Source organism: Miniopterus natalensis, chromosome 6 (genome assembly GCF_054644295.1).
Source record: "Miniopterus natalensis isolate mMinNat1 chromosome 6, mMinNat1.hap1, whole genome shotgun sequence".
NCBI lineage: Eukaryota > Metazoa > Chordata > Mammalia > Chiroptera > Miniopteridae > Miniopterus > Miniopterus natalensis.
This window is the reverse complement of record NC_142086.1, coordinates 27,979,088-27,990,799: the sequence shown is the minus strand read 5'-3', so window position 1 is coordinate 27,990,799 and position 11,712 is coordinate 27,979,088. Positions and strand designations below refer to the sequence as shown.

The 11,712-nt window shown below is 36.6% G+C and overlaps 1 protein-coding gene across 1 annotated transcript in view; it reads left to right on the top strand.

Moving 5' to 3' along the window:
* Positions 1-11,712, top strand: part of CMSS1 (cms1 ribosomal small subunit homolog) — a 342,712-nt gene that overhangs the window by 30,363 nt on the left and 300,637 nt on the right. The gene's annotated exons all lie outside the window — the stretch shown is intronic.

Below are 11,712 nucleotides of genomic sequence, written 5' to 3'. Positions count from 1 at the left end.
CTTCATATCCACAGTGGATGGTAGTTGAATGAAGGGGAGTTGAGACTTTTCTGAAGGGGTTTAGAGTTTTTATAACATATGGGAAGAGTGCAGGGTTTGACAGGAAAGAGCTTATTGATGAGAGTTAGATGCTAGAAACGATGGAGGAAAACATCTATTATCAGAAACACAATGATTCCCTCTTAAAAATTATTCTATTGTAGTATTTTATTTTGTTTTATTCTACATTTTAAATTTGTCAGCATAACAGGAGGGCACTTCACATAAAACATAAACTTTCTCTTCCACACACTTTTTTCCCTCAGTAGTAAGATCATAGTTTTAAATTTGTGGCACTCTTAATTACACTGGGAATGGGCTGATTATAGAGGGTGTAATTACAGCTTTGAAGTATTGTTATACAGGAGCTAAAATAGAATGGAGTCCCTGAAGAACCGAACTAAAATACTTGTCATGGATGAAAAGTTATAAATATTTGTTCTGGTCAAGCATGAAGAGTTCATAATATTTTTATTTTATTTTATTTTATTTTATTGATTTTTAGAGAGAGAGCAAGACAGACATCGATTTGTTGTTCCACTTATTTATGAATTCATTGGTTGGTTCTTGTATGTGTCCTAACTGGGGATTCAACCCTCAACCTTAGTATATCAGGACAGTGCTCTAACCAACTGAGCTACCTGGCCAGGTCCCATAATATTTTAACATATCTTTTCTCGTAGGAATGAGTTAATTACCCAATGCATGTCTTTAATACTTGCCAGAGAACTTTCTTTTTGAAAGTTGTTTAAGGATCTGAGAGGACATTTAAACTAATTTGGGACAGGCTTCTTGGAAATAAAGAGCTTTTTTGAGATCCTAATCTGCTGTTCTGTAATTACACTACACAAGAGGAACATGTTTACAATAATTGTATAATGTAAGAATTCCCAAACTTTTCTGTGTGGGGAAGATCCACTTTTAGTTTTTCCTGTTTTGAGAAGCTGACAGGAGGCTGGCCCAAGGGCTGTGGCCTGTAAAATTCTGAAGAAGCTGGGCTGGATGCTGGGGTGGGGCAGATGATGATCTCAACAGTCTTGGCAAGAGGCTTGCCCATGGCTTTCAGCCCTGTCCCACTCCCTGTTTGAGACACCTGGGAGCCTGGGAAGAGAAACATGGCAGCTCCTTCCTGAATGGTCCTGGGATTGCACGACCCAGTGGCAGAGTCCATGGGTAAATCGCTTTGGTGGTGAAACAGTTAGAGAGACTTTGGCAAGGTGTTTCTTCCTCCTACCTTAGCACTGGAATCTGGTTAAACAATGCGCTCAGCATAACTGCAGCAAAATATTTTCCCATTCTGCATCACATTTCTTAGAGTTTCATTAGAGAACAGTTGTACAAAAACTTTTCAAGATTTCTTTTCAACTTAAATAATACCACATGTTATTTCATTTTCAAGAGAAGGAGGTGTGTTTCCTTAGGATATAAAGGAGGGAAGATTGTTTTGCAGTGTAATGAAAAGGCCATTTAAGTTGAATGGTGATTTGTGAATCCTGGCAGGACCATGATGGGCAGAAAGGATTTTGAAGAAGTTTTAAATGTTTCCATTGTGTTCATTGTTTTCAGCAGCAAGCATGATGCATGTTTCTCAGCACAGGACAAGCTCATGTATCTTTTTATGGTTTTTTGGAAATTGGCTGGCATCCCCATCTGTTCCCAAGCCCCATCTTACAAGGTAGGCACTTAAAAATGTTGATTTGAATACATTTGCTCCCAGCATTTTCTTACTACTTTCTTCCTAACAACCTGCTCTTTCCCTGGGCCAGTCCCATGGGCACACCACATGACAGTCAATATGCTAGTCATGTAAAACCTGTTGGGGACAGAAATAGGAGTTTATATGTGGAAAGAGTGATACCTCTAGCCATCATTTAGGACAGGCAACCAGTGATGTAAACCTTTCAGAGCCAGCTGGTTGCTTGTAATGATATTATACATTGTGGTGGTATGTACACGTAAGAGACAGACAGATGGAGAGAGAGACAAACAGACAAACTAGTTATGCTACTGTATTGGAATTAGCATTTCTGGTATGGTGAATGGGCTTATGCTAAATCATTCACTGTTTCTTGCTTTATATCCAGGAGCATTTGAAGGTTGAAGTTTGAGGTTAGTTTACATCTTGGAGAATAATGTTTCTTTGCAAAGTTAGCTGGTCTTTATAGAATTTGAATCTGCAAGCCTGGCCTGTTGTGTGCAGTGCCCTAAACAAGTAAGCTAATTGTCACACTGCTAATTACTATGCCCGGATGTGTATGTGTGCGCATCTTTAAGGGTCTCCCTGCACGTGTATACACAAATACACATATTTGAATATGCATATTTTTTTCTTTCAAGTATATATAGGTGAATGCTTTCAGCAAATATTTGCTGAGTGTTGATTATATTTTAGTCATTTGATGTCCACAGTCATTTGTCCAAAACCTTTGAAACCAAATATTTTCAAAATTCTAAAGTTTTAAAATTCTAGAAAGGCAGTAAGGAGCATCCACCATATATTATATAATAGCTCCAGCAAAGCCTGTGGCACCACCTCCTAAGCAAACCTCTGAATATTTCTGCAGTGAATCATGTGAATGGTTATATTAAGTGGGATAATTAAGATAGTAAATAGCCTCCTATGTATTCAGGTTTTGCTGCTAAATAAGATCAGAAAAGAAGCTTTGCTGCCACAATTTAGCAAAAACTTTGTGTAGTTTTTAGATTTTTGAAATTGCAGACAAGGGATTGTGTACAATGAAGGCATAGACTATTGGTGTCTTTTGGGTAAGGAGGATGTGGAGTTGAGGGTTTAAGTCTACTTCCTTCTTCAGTAGGATTGGGTTTTAAACCAAATGGTAACTTAGTTTTCTGTCTCCATTATTTGTCTTTGCATATTAACAGATTTTAGGCATTGATGCTGACTGATTTTATATGCTAATACAGGTAATAAAAGTAGATAAGTGATTTTGAGAGCTTTTAACCAGGGTACCCATAATCTTGAAAGCAGTATATAAACCTTGAGATGCAGAATGTCTACATATGAAATTCATTCCCTCAGAGCTGTATAGTCAAATTATTGCTACTTTTTCCATGAATAGTTCCCACTAATATGTCCTTATGCAGGGATGTTTGTATAATCTGTGCTAGTGTTTCTCTAACCTCAGCACTATTGACATTTTGGGCCAAATGATTCTTTGGGGACTGTCCTGTGCACTATAAGATGTTTGAACAGCATCCCTAGCCTCTATTCACTAGATGCCATTAGCAGCCCAGTTGTGGCAACCAAAAGTGTCTCCAGACATTGCCCAATACCTTCTGGGGTGGGGGAGAGGGCAGTTGTCCCTAGCTGAGAACCACTGATCTTTGCGTGATGCCTGTGTGCATGCGCTTGTTTTGTTTCAGTCTGTCATTAGAAGTTAGGTTCTTCGTGGTCCTGCCTTACTCAACTTTAATTAAACAAATACAACAGAAAGTTCCCACCTGAGTTACATATACACACCTGGTGATTGTATCTTCCCTGCGAAGGGCTACTCTTTACCAGTGCTTTTTACAGTTTAAGGTGCATTTGAATCACCTGGAAACCTTGTTATGTTGCAGATTTCAATTCAGTAGGTAGGGAAGGGCCTCAAATTTTGCAATATAACAAGCTACCAGGTGATGATGCCAGGACTGACTATGAGTAGCAAGGCTTTACTATTTACATGTCAGATAGTTTCTGGAAATGATATTCTGATTGAATATTAACTGAGCCAATTGTTCAGTATTGATGGTACCCCAATCTATGGACACAGCCTGTATTCCTCACCTAAAGGGCCATCCATTTTTTTTCATAGGGAACACCATGACTAAATTGGCTATCATTTGTCCACATTATTGGAAAAATGACTGAATATTTATGTCATAGGTGGTTGGTCAGTAGCTAAATTTTCACCTAAAAAAGGCAGTAAATAATTTTAGTTCTAATTTGTGATTTTCCTCACACAGCCCAAAGACTAAAATTTGGAGACTATATAATAACTTCCATTTTTTAATTTAGTGTCAGTGTTGTGTTGCCAACCAGTGAGTTAAATCAGTACATCTGTTGGTTCTAATTCTCATGGTAAGCTTATAGAGTTTGGGATTATTATCTCTATTTTATAGCTGTGAAAATCGAGGGTCAGAAAGATCTGGAAGGGCAAAGCCTGTGCTGTTTCTGCATACCACTTTGCCTCTCTAACGAACAACAACAACTACTGCATGGAACTGGTCCACATACAAAGTGTCTTTTTCAAGGATCACTTTCTGTATTAGAAAAACTGTGAAATTAAAGAAAAATTCTCATCATTGTGCTTGTATTCTTTTTAGTTCGTATCTTATAGAGCAGTGGTTTTCAAATGTTTGCTCTTATCTCTCCTAAAATAATTATTTTATTATGTACAACTAGTTTGTTCATTTGAAGAGTAATCGCGGTACTTCCCTTTAGCACATTATCTACTTTTTAAATTTTGCTTATTGGGGTGTGATTGAAAAATAAAATTGGAAGATATTTAAAGTATACAACATGATCATTTGATATACATATAAGTTGTGAAAGGATTCCCATCAAAATAACACATTCATCGCCTCACATATTCACCTTTTATTATGTGTGTGAGAACACTGAGGTTCTCTCTTAGCCATTTTCAGTTATATCACCAGTACTGTCAACTGGAGTCATGTTATATATTAGATCCGCAGACTTGATTCATTTTATAACTGTACCCTTTTACCAGCCTCTTGCTCTTTCCCCCACCCCACCCCACCCAGCCCCCGGCAACCACCATTCTACTCTGTTTCTATGAATTAAACTTTTTTTTTTAGGTTCCACATATAAGTGATACAATGCAGTACATACCTGTCTGTCTTTGCCTGGCTTATTTCACTTAGCATAATGCCCTCTAGTTTTATCCACATTTTTGCAAATGTCAGGATTTTTTTTTTAATGGCTGAATAATATTACATTTTATATACATATATATGTATATACAGAGTTGGACAAAAGTAAGTTTACAGTTGTGAGTACACGAAACAAGAGTTTTTCTTGTATTATTGTATTATTTTCCATACCAACAACTGTAAACCTACTTTTGCCCACCTCTGTGTGTATATTTGTATAAAATCACATTTTCTTTATCCATTCATCTATTGTTGGACACTTGTTTCCATACTTTGGCTATTGTGACTAATGGGGCAGTGAACATGGAATTACAGATATCTCTTCAAGGTAGTGATTTCATTTCCTTTGACTATATACCCAGAAGTGGGATTGCTGGGTCATTTGGTAGTTCTATTGAGGAAGTTCCATGCTGTTTTCCATATTGACTGTACCAGTTTATAGGCCCACCAACAGTGGACAAGAATGCCACTATCTCTGCATCCTTGCTAGCATTTGTTGTCTCTTTTTGATAATAGATATTTCAACAGTTGTGACTGATATCTCATTGTGGTTTTGTTTTGCATTTCCCTGATGATTAATGATGTTGAACACCTTTTCATGTACCTGCTGGCCATTCGTATGTCTTTGGGAAAATGTTTAGGTCCTTTGCCCACTTTTCATTGGGTTATTGGGTTTTTTGCTTTTGAGTTGTGTGAGTTCCTTGTATATTTTGGATATTCAGTCCTTATCAATAAAAGGTGAATGTTACCTTTGCTTTTGGTATGAATTCCAAAAAATCATTTCCAAGACCATTGTCAAGGAGCTTACCCCCTATGTTTTCTTCTAGGAATTTTAGTTTCAGGTCTTAGTTTCAAATCTTTAATCCATTTTGAGTTGATTTTTGTGTGTAATGTAAGATAGCTTTATCTTAGATCATTAGATGATGTAAGCCCAGTTTCACTCTTTTGCATGAATATCTAGTTTTCCCAGCACCATTTATTGAACAAACTGTCCCTTTTCTATTGTATATTCTTGGCTCCTGTGAAAATTAACTGACCATGTATGGATGGGTTAATTTCTGGGCTTTCTATTCTGTTCCATTGGTCTATGTGTCTGTTTTTATGACAGTTCCATAATGTTTTGAGTACAATAACTTTGTACTATGGTTTAACATCAGGACATGTGATGCCTCTAGCTTTTTTCGTCTTTCTCAAAATTGCTTTGGCTATTCGAGGTCTTTTGTGATTCCATATACATTTTAGGATTTTTTTAAAAAATTCTGTGAAAAATGCCATTGGAATTTTGATTGGGATTGCATTGAATCTGTAGATTATTTTGGATGGTATGGACATTTTAACAATATTAATTCTTCCAATTCATGAACACAATATCTTTCTATTTATTTGTGTCTTCAGCTAATTTCATCAATGTCTTATAGTTTTTACTTATAGGTTGCTTACCGACTTGGTTAAACTTATCCCTAAAAATTTTTTATGCTGTTATAAATGGTATTTTAAAAAAAATTATCTTCAGTACTTTGTTCTAAAAGAATTTTTAAAAACTAAGTACTTCATACATTTTAAAGCTGGCATCTGGAATTTTTTATTCAAGGAAATACTTTTAAAAGATATATATTAACCTCTGCCATACAATCTAAAAGTCATCATTGGCAAACCAGTCAGCCAAATCAGATATTCAGGAAAAGTCTGATTCAATTTTTCAACTTAAGTAAATGTGTAAATACCATTTCATTTCTAAAAGAGATGAGGCACAGGGGCTTGCCTGAGTTGTCCCTAGATGAAGTAATAGGCACTGCTCCATCCAGTGGTTGGTTCTGAAACTGCAGCTGCTCTCTCATTGGACCCTCTCAGGAATAAGTCTGTCTATGGTTGTCCCTTTGTCTGCGCTCCAGAGGAGTTTTCCAATCCACGAAGATGCATTTGGTAAGATTTTTAAGTAAGATTATTTGAAAGGGTTGTTGGAAAGGAAGAACTCAGAGCACAAGCACTTTTTCGGTCAGATCAGTTTTGGAAAGCATGTGTGTGAGTTGCAGATGTAGACATTGATTCCCTTAGAGCTCTCCAATGCTTGTACCTCTGGAAAGTCTTTGTATACCCTCAGGGGTATGTGTACTCCAGTTTGAAGACTACTGTCTTGGAGTACTCATATTCATGTTTAAGTACTGACAACATAGGATTATAGGAACATTCACTGAATCTTGTCCAATAAAAACAAGTTGTAGAAGCTGGTTTTATGGACACAAATGTGAGGTAGTTAAATCCAAACTGGCTTAAAGCAGTATCTTATTACAGCTTTTCTTTAGAGTTTCTATTATGGCTTAGAACTGTTATAACTTTACTGTGGTTTATCACTATTATGTGCAATACCAGTTCCTTCTTTTCTCAAAATATCACATCTGTCATCTTGAATGTTCTTTGCTACTAACTATAATGCTGGTTCTTTATTACAAATTATACATTCTGAAGTTTTCAGTTTACTTACACACACACGTCAGCACACATGCATGACTATATATTTTATCTCCTCTGTGTGAGACACAGTGTTAGTAATATGCATCATATAACACATATATAAAACATGGTGTGCCTAAATGCAACAATGCCAGTCATACCCATAATAATTTATAATTCCCCCCACTTTTGTCTTATTTTTTGTACATTACAATCACCGCTTCTAAAATATAAGCTTGTTAAGAATAGGACACATGTCTGATTCATTTTTGTCTTCTATAGTGTCTATCACAAAGCCCTTACCTGTAGAGGGCACTAAGTGAATATTTTTTTGAGTGAATGAAAGAATGAACAAATATATCTTCTTGTGGAAAATACTGTAGCACTATTCTAAGTAATTAGTCTTTTAAAGAAGCTGCTCTAATATTTACCATGTGCATGGTTTCAGATATTTAAGAAAATGAAGTGTAAATTGTCTTCCCATTGGTGTTCTCCAAGTACACTGGCCTCTAAAAAGACTCGAGACTTTTGGAACATCTGTCTCTTCCTTACTCAGATCCCTGCATTAGAACTGTATGTGCTTGCTTTTTGGAGAAAAGAGATGGGTGGTAAATAAATGTCCACATCCTAGCCCCTCGCTCTCCTTTGGTTATTTCATTTCTGCAAACAAAGGAGTGGTACTTTTTTTTTCCAGAGTCCAGAACTGTACTGGACAAATATGTTTGTTTATTACACAAGCAACATTACATCAACAGTGAATGAAATAGAAATGGAAATATTCATCTATAATCTGACCTCCATACCACATCAATTATGTTTCTCCTTTTCCAGTTTTTCAGATAACTGGCCTATATAAATTTAGGGTGATTATCTAGCAATAAAGTCAATTCCACAAGCCATTAATGGCATTGTGGTGTTTCTTTTAGCTATAGAAATCTGTAAGTGTTGAACAACCTCAGAGTCAGCTTAGCTTCTCATCTATTATTTTTAGGAGACAGATATGCAACTGTATTTACTATGTGGATCTTGAACTTAAAGTTTTGATGTTATGAATATGGCAAGACTTTTGTTAATTTAATTTCAAACATCAAAGGACTATAGTTAGTACTGGGGCTATACTGAGATGAAAAAGGGAGGTTTCCTGTTCTCAGAGTTTGTAGGCTGTTGAGAAAGAATGAGCAGATAGTTCAGTGCAGTTCAGTGAAGGCTCCAGAATAGTAGTTCTCACATTTTTGGTCTCATGATTCCCTTACACTTGAAAATTATTGAGGGCCCTCAAGAGCTTTTGATTGTGTGGATTATACTTACCAGTATTTACTGTATTAGAAATTCAGATTAAGATTTTTTCCTTTTTTTTTTTTAATCCTTATCCAAGGATATGTTTTTATTGATTTGGGAGAGAGATGTGAGAGTGAAACATCACTTGGTTGCCTCCCTTTCATGCCATGACTGGGGATTGAACTACCAACCCTTTGGTGTATGGGATGCTGCTCCACCCAAGCCACCCAGTCGGGGCTCAGATTAATATATTTTTTAAATACCCATGTATTCATTAATAAACCTATTATAGCTTCCTTTCATCCGGAACCGCCATCTTCCAGTAATTCGACAAAATGACTAACACAAAGGGAAAGAGGAGAGGCACCTGCTGTATGTTCTCCAGGCCTTTTAGAAAACATGGAGATGTTCCTTTGGCCACATACATGCGAATTTACAAGAAAAGTGATATTGTAGACATCAAGGGAATGGGCACTGTTCAAAGAGGAAGGCCCACAAACATTATCAGGGCAAAAAGGTAAGAGTCTACAGTGTCACCCAGCATGTGGTGGGCATTGTTGTGAACGAACAAGTTAAGGGGAAGATTTCTCACCAAGAGAATTATGTACATATTGAGCATATTAAGTGCTCTAGGAGCTGAGATAGCTTCCTGAAATGTGGGAAGGAAAATAATCAGACAAAGAAGGAAGCCAAAGAGAAAGGTACCTGAGTTCAACTGAGGCGCCAGCCTGCTCCCCCCAGAGAAGCACACTTTGTGAGAACCAATGGCAGGGAGCCTGAGCTGCTGGAACCCATTCCCTATGAATTCATGGCATGATAAGTGTTTAAAAAAAAAAAAGCCTGTACTGATAAAAATGTTTCTTTTAATTGAGTAGAAGTGTGGTATCCCTTCCTCCAAAAAAATAAAGAAAACCCTGTATCTTTAAAAAAATAAAACACACAAAAATAAACCTATTATATGTTAGCATAAATAGCATGTTTTTATAAAAAATAACTTTTCAAACCAAAACCAGCAGGAAAAGTTATATTGTTTTATTTCTGCAAACTCTAATGTCTGGCTTAATTGAAGACAGCTGGATGCTCAAATCTGTTTCACATATTCCATTAGCTGTCAGAGTAATGATGTCACCACACGTCATGTAACCTCTGGAAAACTCCTTGTACACTTGTGTGAGAATGAGAATGAAAAAGATAGTGTTGTTATGAAAATAGCTTTGACCTTACAGACTTCTTGAAAGGGCCACACTTTGAGAACCATTACTCTCAAAGACAGACAGTTGAAGCCTAAATGGTAAATGCATCTTTCACTGGAAAAGCCTCTGGTTTAAGCTGTCACCTTCTTCAAGCTGTTACTAAGCAAGCCCTTTGTTCATCCTGTTGAAGTTGCCAGATTCACTGGCCCAGGTACTGCTTCAGTGTTTCCATCATTAATAAAACTAGTTGTTTGCTCCCCACCATAGATGGAAGACTCTCTGCTTTCAAATCCCTCTCTCTCAGTTCTTAGAAAAATCCTAAATGACAAAACTGTCTCCATAAGACATTGGGTTTTGTTTGAAACCACAGTTTGAAATAAGGGCATGGAAACTACTGAGTTGCCTGGTTTTTAAATGGATCCATCCGCAGTTACATGCAGGTCAGCTGACATTTCATTCATTTCAGATCTTTATGAGGCAATTATAGTGAGCATCTATTCTGCAAGGTACTGTGCTTTTGTCAGTTTACCTTTTTCTGTCAAAAACCTGCTTGTATACTTGCATAGATCACTCTGTTCATAATTTATAATAGTTTCCCATCAACAACCAAATAGTGTGATGATATCAAATCCTGTTTAGTCTTTTCCTAAAATACATATAATAGTGCATCTCTCATTTTAGTCGAAAGTTTGTAACTTTACTTTAACGGAGCTCAGTTCCTATATTTGCTTTCATTTTTCCAGAGCTAGTTTAATACGTTACTGTTTCTTTCTGATTTACATGTTAATTACAAAGCAGATAACTACATATATCACACTGCTTTATGCAACTTTATATCTGCTCTCACAGCTAGACTATGATAATCTGGTTATGATTATATCCCACTATATAGATCTTATAGCAATTCTTATCTAATATGTAATTTTAATTGTTGCATTGCACTGATAGCAGCTATGTTCATGGTTAAATAACTCCAGTGTTCTAAACAGTTTGCAGAGTAATTACATGGAATTTATTGGAAAGCTTCCTTAGGCTAAAATAGGTTCTTGGTAATTGGGCCTATAATTTATGTTTCATTGCACTACTCCCTGATTTTTCAATGGGACTTTTCACTGTTTAGTCTAATTTTTAGGAGCACTCATAAAAATAGCTATGACTAGTCTTTGTTTTATTCTATGTATGTTGCTTCCTTTTATTTCTCTCACAAGTCAAAGGTTTTTTTAAAAAAACTACAGTTACAGCATACCATAGTCATAATGTAATGCTCAGTTCATTTGACTTGGTCAGCAAGATACAGAAGAACAGTAACACTTTTTTTGGCATCTGTTAGCTGAGTATGAGTGTACATCTGTGTCTGCTTTATGTCCTTGTTACTGAAAATCCTGTCATCATCATTGAGATCATTTAGAGACACCATAGATGGGTCCAGATCCAGTAAGCTGGATTACTATTTTCCTTCATTGTGAAATAAGAATTGGGGCATGAAGTGATGGAGGAGCCTTTCACTGGTGTCAGAGAGTATATGGTAAAAATGGGGCATCTTGAGTCAAAACTTTGCATCATCTGAGCAGTCTTGTTTGGCTTCCTGGGGAGCAGGAAAGTGAAATAATAAGATGCAGATAGTCAAATGACCTTTAATTATAAGGACCTTGGGAGCTTTTAACAGGGAAACAGGATCTTGAGAACAGTTCATGAAATCCTCGGATTGAGCAGAGGGACCCAGGATTGGGGCAAATCTTATTGTTTTTTAAAAGCGGAAAAAAGAGCAAAGTAACTGACTGAGACAAAGGGTCTCCTAGAAAGAAAAACTGAAAGATGAGATTTCAGAACCAGAAAAAGACCAGTGTGAGAGCTC